The sequence below is a fragment of the Ambystoma mexicanum genome, chromosome 2q (assembly GCF_040938575.1).
Source record: "Ambystoma mexicanum isolate Mex_15411 chromosome 2q, UKY_AmexF1_1, whole genome shotgun sequence".
In the NCBI taxonomy this organism is placed as follows: Eukaryota; Metazoa; Chordata; class Amphibia; order Caudata; family Ambystomatidae; genus Ambystoma; species Ambystoma mexicanum.
In genome coordinates, this window is record NC_090924.1 from 163,094,623 (window position 1) to 163,104,021 (window position 9,399).

Consider the following 9,399-nt stretch of genomic DNA (forward strand, 5'->3'; position numbering starts at 1 on the left):
GTAGTATCCCTGTTGAGGTGCGATATTTCATTGTGATTGACTTGAAAAATGATTTTTTCTCAATATCGTTGCATAAAGATTATCAGGATCCGACATCATTTACATTTTGTCAGACTAAACTGAAAAGCACAAGTTTGCCCCAAGGGTATTATGAGTCTCCATCATTTTCAATACAGTCCTACGGATGGACTTGAGTAATATTGATTTGCCAAGTGTCATGTTACAGTACATAGATTATATTTTGGTCTGCAGCACATCAGAAGAAGAGTGCAGATGCCACTCAGTTCAGTTAATGATTATACTAGTCGAGAAGGATTATATAAGGTAAACAAAGAGAAATGACAGTATTGTCAAGAAGAGGTGTTATACATAGGAAAGTTAATCTCGCGTGAGGGAAAGAAAGTTACGCCTCAATGGGATGAGGCAATTTTGAAAACAGTAAAACCGCACACAATGAAGCAAATAAGGACTGTGCAATTATGTCAGAGCATGGGCATTTGATAATAGTTCTTACACAAGACCATTGATGCAAGCCATGAAAAAGGCACAAAAAAGTCAGGAAACGATTGTATGGACTGAAGAAATGGGGAAGGGTTTGATGAGTCAAAAAAGGCAATTTGTACAGCACCATTTCTAGGGATTCTCAATTATTCTGAGGAATTATTTTTATTTTTGCACACGAATGGAACAGTCATGACTGCAGTACTCACGCAGAAGACGATATGAGGTATAAATCTCTAGCACTTTACAGTGGGATTTTGGACCCAGCAATGAAGGGTCACTTCCTGTGCGAAGAATCATTGGCAGCCACCACGTTTGCTATTGAGAAGTCTACCAGTATAGTAATGGGGTGTTCCATGACCTTATTTGTTGAACATGCTTTGTTTGCTGTTTTAGAGAAGCCTAAAGGTACACTGACATCTCAAAGAGCTTCTGCTCATGAGTTGGTTATATTGAATCCAGCGCTTAAAATAGTTACATGTTAAACAATGAACACTGACACGTTTGTAGCTGAACCACTGGTAGAGGACGAGTAGGCACATGACTGCTCGAATTATGAAGAATTTTATGATAAGATCCCGAGGGTAAAGATAAATGCTCTAGCAGCGGGGGTAATTCTTTTTATTGATGGTTCTTCAAAAATCGATCAAACTGATGGGCAGAGATATTCAGGTGCCGCTGTAGTAAAACACAGGGCTAACAGAGAATTTCAAGTAATGACAAGTGTACAACTACCATCTCACTTCTCAGCACAGGCTTCAGAGTTAGTGGTGCTGATTGTCATGCTCGAGAAACACGCATACCAGGAAGTAATGGTGTATAGTGACTCTGCCTATGTGACATCAACAGTACATGCAGGGCTAGCACATTGGCAAAGGAGGGGCTACCTCCGAGGGGACGGCACACCAGTAGAGTACGCCGCCTTGTTGGACAGACTTATTAAAGCACTACAACTCCCAGTAGCCATCGTAGTAATTAAGTGCACAGCGCACATTAAAAGAGAAGACTTTATCCCACGTGGAAACCAAGCTGCAGAAGAAGAAGCAAAAAGAGTTGCCTATTCACCTCATCTTATGAGCTTTGATACGCCTGATGTGAAAGAGAGAATGGTTGTGATGATTATTGTGAATGAAAGCTTTAATCATTTGTCGAAAAGGCAATTGATGGAAGTTCAAGGTGGAGCCCCACCGAATGAGAAAGACCTGGGGGCATGAAGGGGGTGTTCTTTATCCCCTTCCAAGGCACTGCAGTGACCGGAAAGCACTGGTAAACCAGTGATGCCCTTGTTAAGGGCGGCATTGGAACAGCTACAGTACCCATCGCATGTCACTAGAGAAAGCCTCACAGAAACTATTGCAGGAGACAGGTTCGTAGCAAATTTATTAGAACACGTTGCTTTTTATGTAGTGATTTGCATTGTATGTCAAAAGTTTACTGCTAGGCACACATTGCGAACAGTTAGAGGAGTTATCCCTCGACCAAATGGGCCTTTTCAGCATTTACATATTGATTATGTTTATATGCTGCAGGTCTGTAATGGCTATAGGTATATGATAGTGGCGGTGTGACCCTTTTCTAGGTGGACAAAGGCCAGTCTATCCACACACCCAGATTCCACTTGCACTGTGCATATTTTAGTTCGAGAAGTATTTCCTACATGGGCAATATGTAAGGTACTGAGATCAGATAATGGCCCAAAATTTGTGAATCAAGTGTTTGAGCAATTAACGTATTGCTCAGCATAAAACATAAGTTTTCTTCTGCTTATCACCTGGAAGCAAACAGTTTTTGTGAGAGACTCAACAGTCTGCTCAAAGAGAGGATAGCCATACTGAAGTTGACATTGAAAAAAGGATGGCTGCATTGTCTGCCTCTTGCATTATATGCGTTGAGGAATCAACCAGGCTCTGACCATCACCTCACACCCCATGAACTTGCAACAGGAGGCAAATGAGAATGCCTCTCACTCTTCCATCGAGGACTAGAAGTGATGCCCAGACAACAGCAGAATTGTAAGGAGATTAGCCAAGTGCCTACTTAACATGTATGACCACAAGTATCTCTTTCATTTCAGAACAAGTCAAGCAAACAAGGTATCAGTCAGAGAACACAGATGAAGACCATACAGCAGCCAGACCTGAAAAATTACCTGTACCCAGACTATTTGTTTTATTCCCCATCGTTTCCGCTTATTTCTCTTTCCAGTAGTTCCTCCTCGGAATACTCACGTTGGTAGGTATGACAAATATTAAAATAAAATTAAGTAACAATTGAAATCAGTTCTGCTAGTGTAAGGACCTGTACTAGCAATATTGCTCAATAGAACAGAAATGAGTCACAGACGATCTGAACAAAATAGAGTGAAACAATTGAAAAATCAACTCCAATGTTGTCTGATCAGAAAGGGTCTGTTAATACTTGTTCAGGAAAGAGACGTCCTGTCATTTCCATGGAGACACATCAATAGCTTGCGCACAGAGAACATTGGCATGAGACGTGCATTGGCGTTGTGAAAAGGGCCGTATGCATCTAGTGATGTCAGCTTCACGGATGGGCGATCTGGATTTTTGCTGCAAGCGCACTTGAAGTTAGGGCGATGCACAAACGGATAATATTAGCACAATATGGCCATGCCCAAATCGTTGTTTTTGCATGTGTAAAAGTGAAGAAAACTAAGCTAAGATGCATAGGAAAAAATTTAAGATAGATTACATAATCTTTTCCTTCCTGCACCGCCAGAGTTTAAGTCTGCACATGTCCTTACTTCTGGTGGATCGTAGGCCTCTGGAGAGGCTAGGTATCTCATTGAGGTAAGTTGGGGACATAAGGGTAACAGCTTTGTATATTATGCAGCAGGATGAGACGATGACACAGGCTTGCAGCCAGTGCCAGTGTAGTTCAATGAGAGTCAGGGTGATGTGGTTCCAATTTGCACAGTCTTTTGATGAATAGTACTACAGCATGCAAGATATATCTCAGGGGAGCCAGTGTAGTCACCGGAAGTCACCGGAAGGCCTGCCAAAAGGCAATGCCACCATCCAGTGGGAGTGGACCAACCCTTGGACAGCATATCTGAAGTTGTTTTCTTGGAAGAAGGGCTTTATTTTCATCAGGAGAGAAAGTTGGTACCAAGCAATTTGTGCATTCTTTGCTATGTGCTGTTTGGAGGAGATGTGTCTGTCGATGTTGAACACAAGGGACTTTGCACTGGTGGCCAGCTGGGGTGTGACACCCTTTAGGTGCATAGCAGAGTTCCAGAGTGTCAGGTCTATATGTATGGGTGTTTGTTGTTGTTGGTCAGCATTAGGAATTCTGTCATGGAAGGGTTGATCTTCAGGGAAGCACTGGACATCCATGACTGGATCAATGAGAGGCAGGTCTTGAGCATGTGGATTTCTTCAATGGAGGATAACTTCAATTAGAGCTGCGTGTCATCTGCGTATTGGTGGAATGTGGATCTTGTGTGGAGCGAGAAGGGTTCAAAGTGGTTCCATGTAAAGATTGAAAATCCCGGTGAGAGGATGGATCCTTGCAGGACCTGAGTCAAAGCTACCCTGACCAAGAGCGTGACATAGGGTCACCAACGTTTGCAGTGGAGCTCGATAGCTGCCAGCTCAAATAGACAGAAAACACCTGAAGAGGTGATAGTAACAAAAACAGGGTTTTTATTTTACACTAACAAAGAAAATGAAACCAACATTTTTACAGACTGCGCCGTGGCACTGAAGGTATGCATATTTGTGGGTTAGTATGCAAGGTGAAACAAACACAGTTTTTTACAAATGTTGTTTTAAATTATAAAACATTTAGCCTTTTCAAGGCTAAATGTCTTATAATTTAAAACAACATATGTAAAAAAAACTGTGTTTGTTTTTGTTACTATCACCTCTTCAGGTGTTTTCTCTCTATTTGAGCTAGCAGCTATCTAGCTCCACTGCAAACCTCGGTGACCCAATGTCACGCTCTTGGTCAGGGTAGCTTTGACTTAATTCTTGTTTTAGTGTACCTATTACCCTCCGAGTCAAGCCCCCACACAAAAAAAGAGGGTTCTCCCACCTTTCTCTCATCCTTGCAGGAGTTTACAGGTGATAGGTAGAGTTGGTGATCTGGAGGAATCCATTTGCACAACTGGTGGCTATGAGCACGTTATGAATCGAACCAGCTGAGGATGATCTTGAGAGATGGAGAATGCGGGTGAGTATCTGGTGGTGTACTGTGTCAAATGATGCTGAGAGGTCAAGGAGAAACAGGAGGTAAGGATGACCATCATCAGGGATTTTAAGGGTGTTGTCAATTACCTTGATGGAAGCAATTGCTGTGCTTTATCTGGGTCTGACGCTAGATTGGTGGGACTGAAGGTGGTTGTTGGCTTAGATGTGTTGGAGGAGTTTTTCAGTCTCTGCTTTTCCAGGCTAGGGGGATTAGCAAACAACGTGGCAGACCCTGGTCCTCACCAATAGTCACCCCTAATGCGCCCTGGGAGTAGAGCTTGCCTCAGCCTTGGAGCACTTATTCATCCCAGTGGCTGAGCGATTTGGAAAGGTCAAACTCTCCCAAAAGAGATCGAAACACACTTTTCTTATGTCCTGAAAAAAAAAAAGTATCAAAGAAGGGATAGGAGACCCCCTCTTTTAGTAGGATTTGGTGAAAGCAAGCCTTGTCTCATCCCTCTCCTTGACACAAGTGATCTTTGCCTGGTTGCATCATAACTAGTGTGCTTTGTACTAAAGGCCGTGTAGGAGACGCAAAGGAAAGAGAGGTACAGAGAAAAAGAAGATGATGAAATGCTTCCTCAACTGTGCTGAGCTCCATCTGACTACAAAAACACTGCACCCTTCTGAGACCCATAACAAAGGCCATTTGGTATGCAACCCCGTACTGTAAGGCTAGTGCTTATGTTTAGGGTGGGCTTTTTTTCCAAGTACAGCTCCTTCTGAGGGGATGTCCTGCTGTAGAAAGGTGTTATCCAATCACACAAAGGATCAAAAGTGAAGCAGTCCCCACTGGTCATTGTCATGAGAGGTGTGGGAGAGTCAGCTTTTCTGGGGAGAATATACCCAGCCGGCCCATGGCTGGCCTAGGGTGACAGTGTTGACATATATACATAGATAGATTGGATGTGCTCATACAGATCAGATGTGGTTTTAATGTGTTTGTGAATTATCAGCCACCATACCATAACTCAGGTATGATTTATTTAGGAAGAAAGGTATTGTTCATATGCACCAACTGGTTTGCTACGTTATTAAAGTTTTGTTTTTAAAAGTCAGATGTCATTCACTGTTTTCAATCAGTTCCAATTTTCCAACTGGAGGTATCCTCTAGCCATCCACGTTTGTACAGAACACCCTGATTTTGACATTCCGAATTTACAAATATTCGGTCTTGATAGCATAAAGGATTTACCTAGAGGAGGAAACAAAGAAGCCCTCCACGTCGGAAAGAAGCCAGATGAATCTCTATCATGGACACATGTGAGACAGGCTTAAATTGTGACTCCAAAATGTACAACTGGCTTTAAATAAATGTCCAAGTGAGGTAGATCAATGAATCTTTATTCATGTGTCCCAGCCAACAACAACAGATGTGATAAAGTTGTACCATATGATGTGGCAGTCAAAATTCATTTTTCTCTTGTACTTTTTTGAAAGAATATCAGAATGTGAAGCCCAACATATAATATACTTGGGACAAATGAATTATTCTACTTTCAAACTTTAGGTAAACGTTTTTTTTCAAGTCTTTTTAAACCCACCATAGGGTTTATGGTGTTTTGACACATGATTCAATGTTCCAAACACAAGGTTTTGAGACTAAACTGTAATGATGGTCGCAATAAGGGAGAACAAAATTATGCAGTTGTCTGCCGTTTTTTCTACAAAATGTCTTTCTTTGGTTGATTAAATTATGTATAAAATAGCACTGCCTGTTAAGACAAAGTCAATTTTCTGAAGAAAATGGCTTATATTTGGGCTCATCTGCAAATTCAATGCCTTGCTCATGTGGCTCTGAACTGGATGGTTACTGGCTGGCGCTGTGGTCTGCGTGATGTGTCTCAAATGGCTTCTTCTGCTGATACGTGGGCTTCAAATACGAAGATTGTCTCTCAGGCAAGCCCCATGTTAAAATGCTAGAACCGAGTGTCTTAGAAAGTCACCCGTGCTTTCTGTAGTTGTTCTCCTCTCACTGTTCTCTGATGTTCCTTCACTTATGCTGCTTATGCTGCTGCCCTATAATGATACTATAATGCAAAGGTATTGCCCAAAGTCCTGTATGGTTGTGTTTGTTCAAGTCTGAAAAATCCTTCAGAAAATGATATTTATAGACGAGAATCCAGCACTCAACAGCGATACAGACGTTCAGGCTAGAACTGTGATTACCTGGAATATTATTGAAAGGGGTTGCTGATCTTTTTAGGATTTATTGCACATTGAAGCACATGAAATCAAATATTCTGAGAGAGAACATACTCAGTAATTTGATTAGGCCTGAATACACTAGTCCACCGTTTTTGACACTTGTAAATTATTCACTGATTGAATTAGGCAAAGAAATGCAATTCCAGATTTTAACACGTAATTTAAACTAGTGTTTGGCAATAGCTAGCTATACAAAGGATGCAGAATGCTGCACGGAATTCGTGAAATATGATAGAATAGTCCCTACTGCTAAGCTCCACTTAATGCAAAAATACCTAAAACCCTGAGGTGAGTAGGATTTACTTAATCTTTAAATTGGGTGATTGCAGAAGGAGACTGGAGAGACATTAACCAATTAAACAGGCTGTGTCCCATATGCGAAGGAGGACTAAAAGACATAATACACATAGTATGCTGCAAGATAGACCACGGTTGTGCAGATCTGTTTTTTAACGTTATAATGTGTGCACTATTAAAGAGGGGATTTCACTTCTGAATGTTCCCCTATAAAATGGACCTTTTTTTTAGATTGTACAGATGTGTTAAAGTACTTCTAAATAGCTATGTGTGTCCGTGAGTTAGTATAACTTTATTCGGCTGTAGGGCCATGAAAGTACAAACAACATCAACAAATGAATGCATTACATAAACAATCAGATAGCCGATGGCCATTAAATAGTTCAATAAGTCATGTCACTGTTAATAACCAGTGCCCTGGGTACCTCCAGGAGTTTCTCATAATTCGCTTCCTCAATGGTTGTGCGTTTGGTCCTGATAAAAAGTTACTGTGGGGTCCCACCACGACTAGATCGTCAGTGTTTTTATCGCAGTAGGGGAATGCTGAACTGGGGCCATTGGGAAATATAGAGCTCTTCTAGAAGAAACCCAGGATACAGTTAGCTGTGCTCTGATCCCTGAATTCTACTCATATTGAGGCATGGTTACCATCGCCTCTGGCGGGTATCCTGGTGCAGTGTAATATTGAGTCCCGGGAAAGAAATAAACAACCACATGTAATACGTAGCCAGTACAGGCAGGCCGGTCTTTGCATCAGGCAGTACAGGCAGCTGCCTGACGTGCCAGCAGCTTCTCGGGGCGCCAGAACGACTGCTATCATGCCTCATTTATTTGTAATTGTACAAAGTGCTATGAAACCTCTCACTTTGGGCACTGTAGCAGTGACCAGTAGCACCAAAGGCCAGCTAAGGTGCTGCTGCCGCCGTCAGCAGCGGTGCGTGCAATGCCTAGCACCTGGGGTCTCTGCAAGCTTCTAGGGGCTTTTTTCTGAGCCAGCGCGAAGCCCCCTCTGAGCCAATGAGCAGCCCCCTCTCAGTGCCTTTAAAATGCCCCTCTTGAAGTCTACACCAGCTACCCCTTTCCAAGTTTACACACAATGGGCCTCATTACGACCCTGGCGCTAAGTGAAAAACGATGGTGGTAAATGGTTTCCGCCATCGTTTTCCGCTAGGTCCGATCATGACCCGTGACTGTTAACTACGATGCCATTAGCGGCAACGTAGTTAACGCTGCCGCTAACTGCGCCAAGGGCACGTGCACGCGACCTCCCACACCGTACTTAGCGCCATGGCGGAAAGGTACGCGAATGCCGACCCAAGCGGACATGCACCTAACGCCATCACCCAGCCCGTTAAGTACCTTACCGCCATGGTGCTAATTACGCCATCGTGAACCAACCGTAAATGGCCATGTAAAGTGAATGCAGCTGCCACAGGTGCACAGAAACAGCACAGGTGAAGGCAATACAGACTCAGGAAGTACAAAAGAGCACACCCCACCCCTTCCCACACCCAGTCACACTCCACAATGATACCAATACGACTAGCAATGTTGGGGCTGGAGGACCTGATAGCAATGCAAGTGCTACAACAGCAACAACAACAACAGGCAGCACAGAGGAGACGCAGGAGGAGAAGGAGGGCAAGGCAGGCCCAGCAAGCCCCACCAGCACAGCCAATGCCACCACGCAGGCAGCCCCCAATCCCACGCATCAGAGCCAATCCATTCAACCTCACTGCTGAGCAGATCCACACCCTGTACCGTTTGGACCGGGACACCATCACCGCCATCGTTGACACACAACGACATCGTCAGCATGATAGAAACTCCAACCGCCATCCCACCCCGACTGAAGGCAGTGTCTGTACTCCACTTCCTGGCCACAGGCACCTACCAGCACACAGTGGGGCACTTGCATGGCATCTCACAACCATTATTCTCATGAACACTCATCCAAGTGCTCGATGCCCTCCTCAAGCACACAGACGACCACATCTCATTACCACAGACTGCCCAGGAGATTGCAAACACCAAAGTGGGTTTCCATGCACTAGCCGGCATACCTGGTTGCATTGGTGCCATCGACTGCACCCATGTGGAATTGGTGGTTCCACGTGCCATAGAGGTACCGTACTGCAACCGGAAACAGTTCCACTCAATCAACGTGCAATTGGTCTGTGAC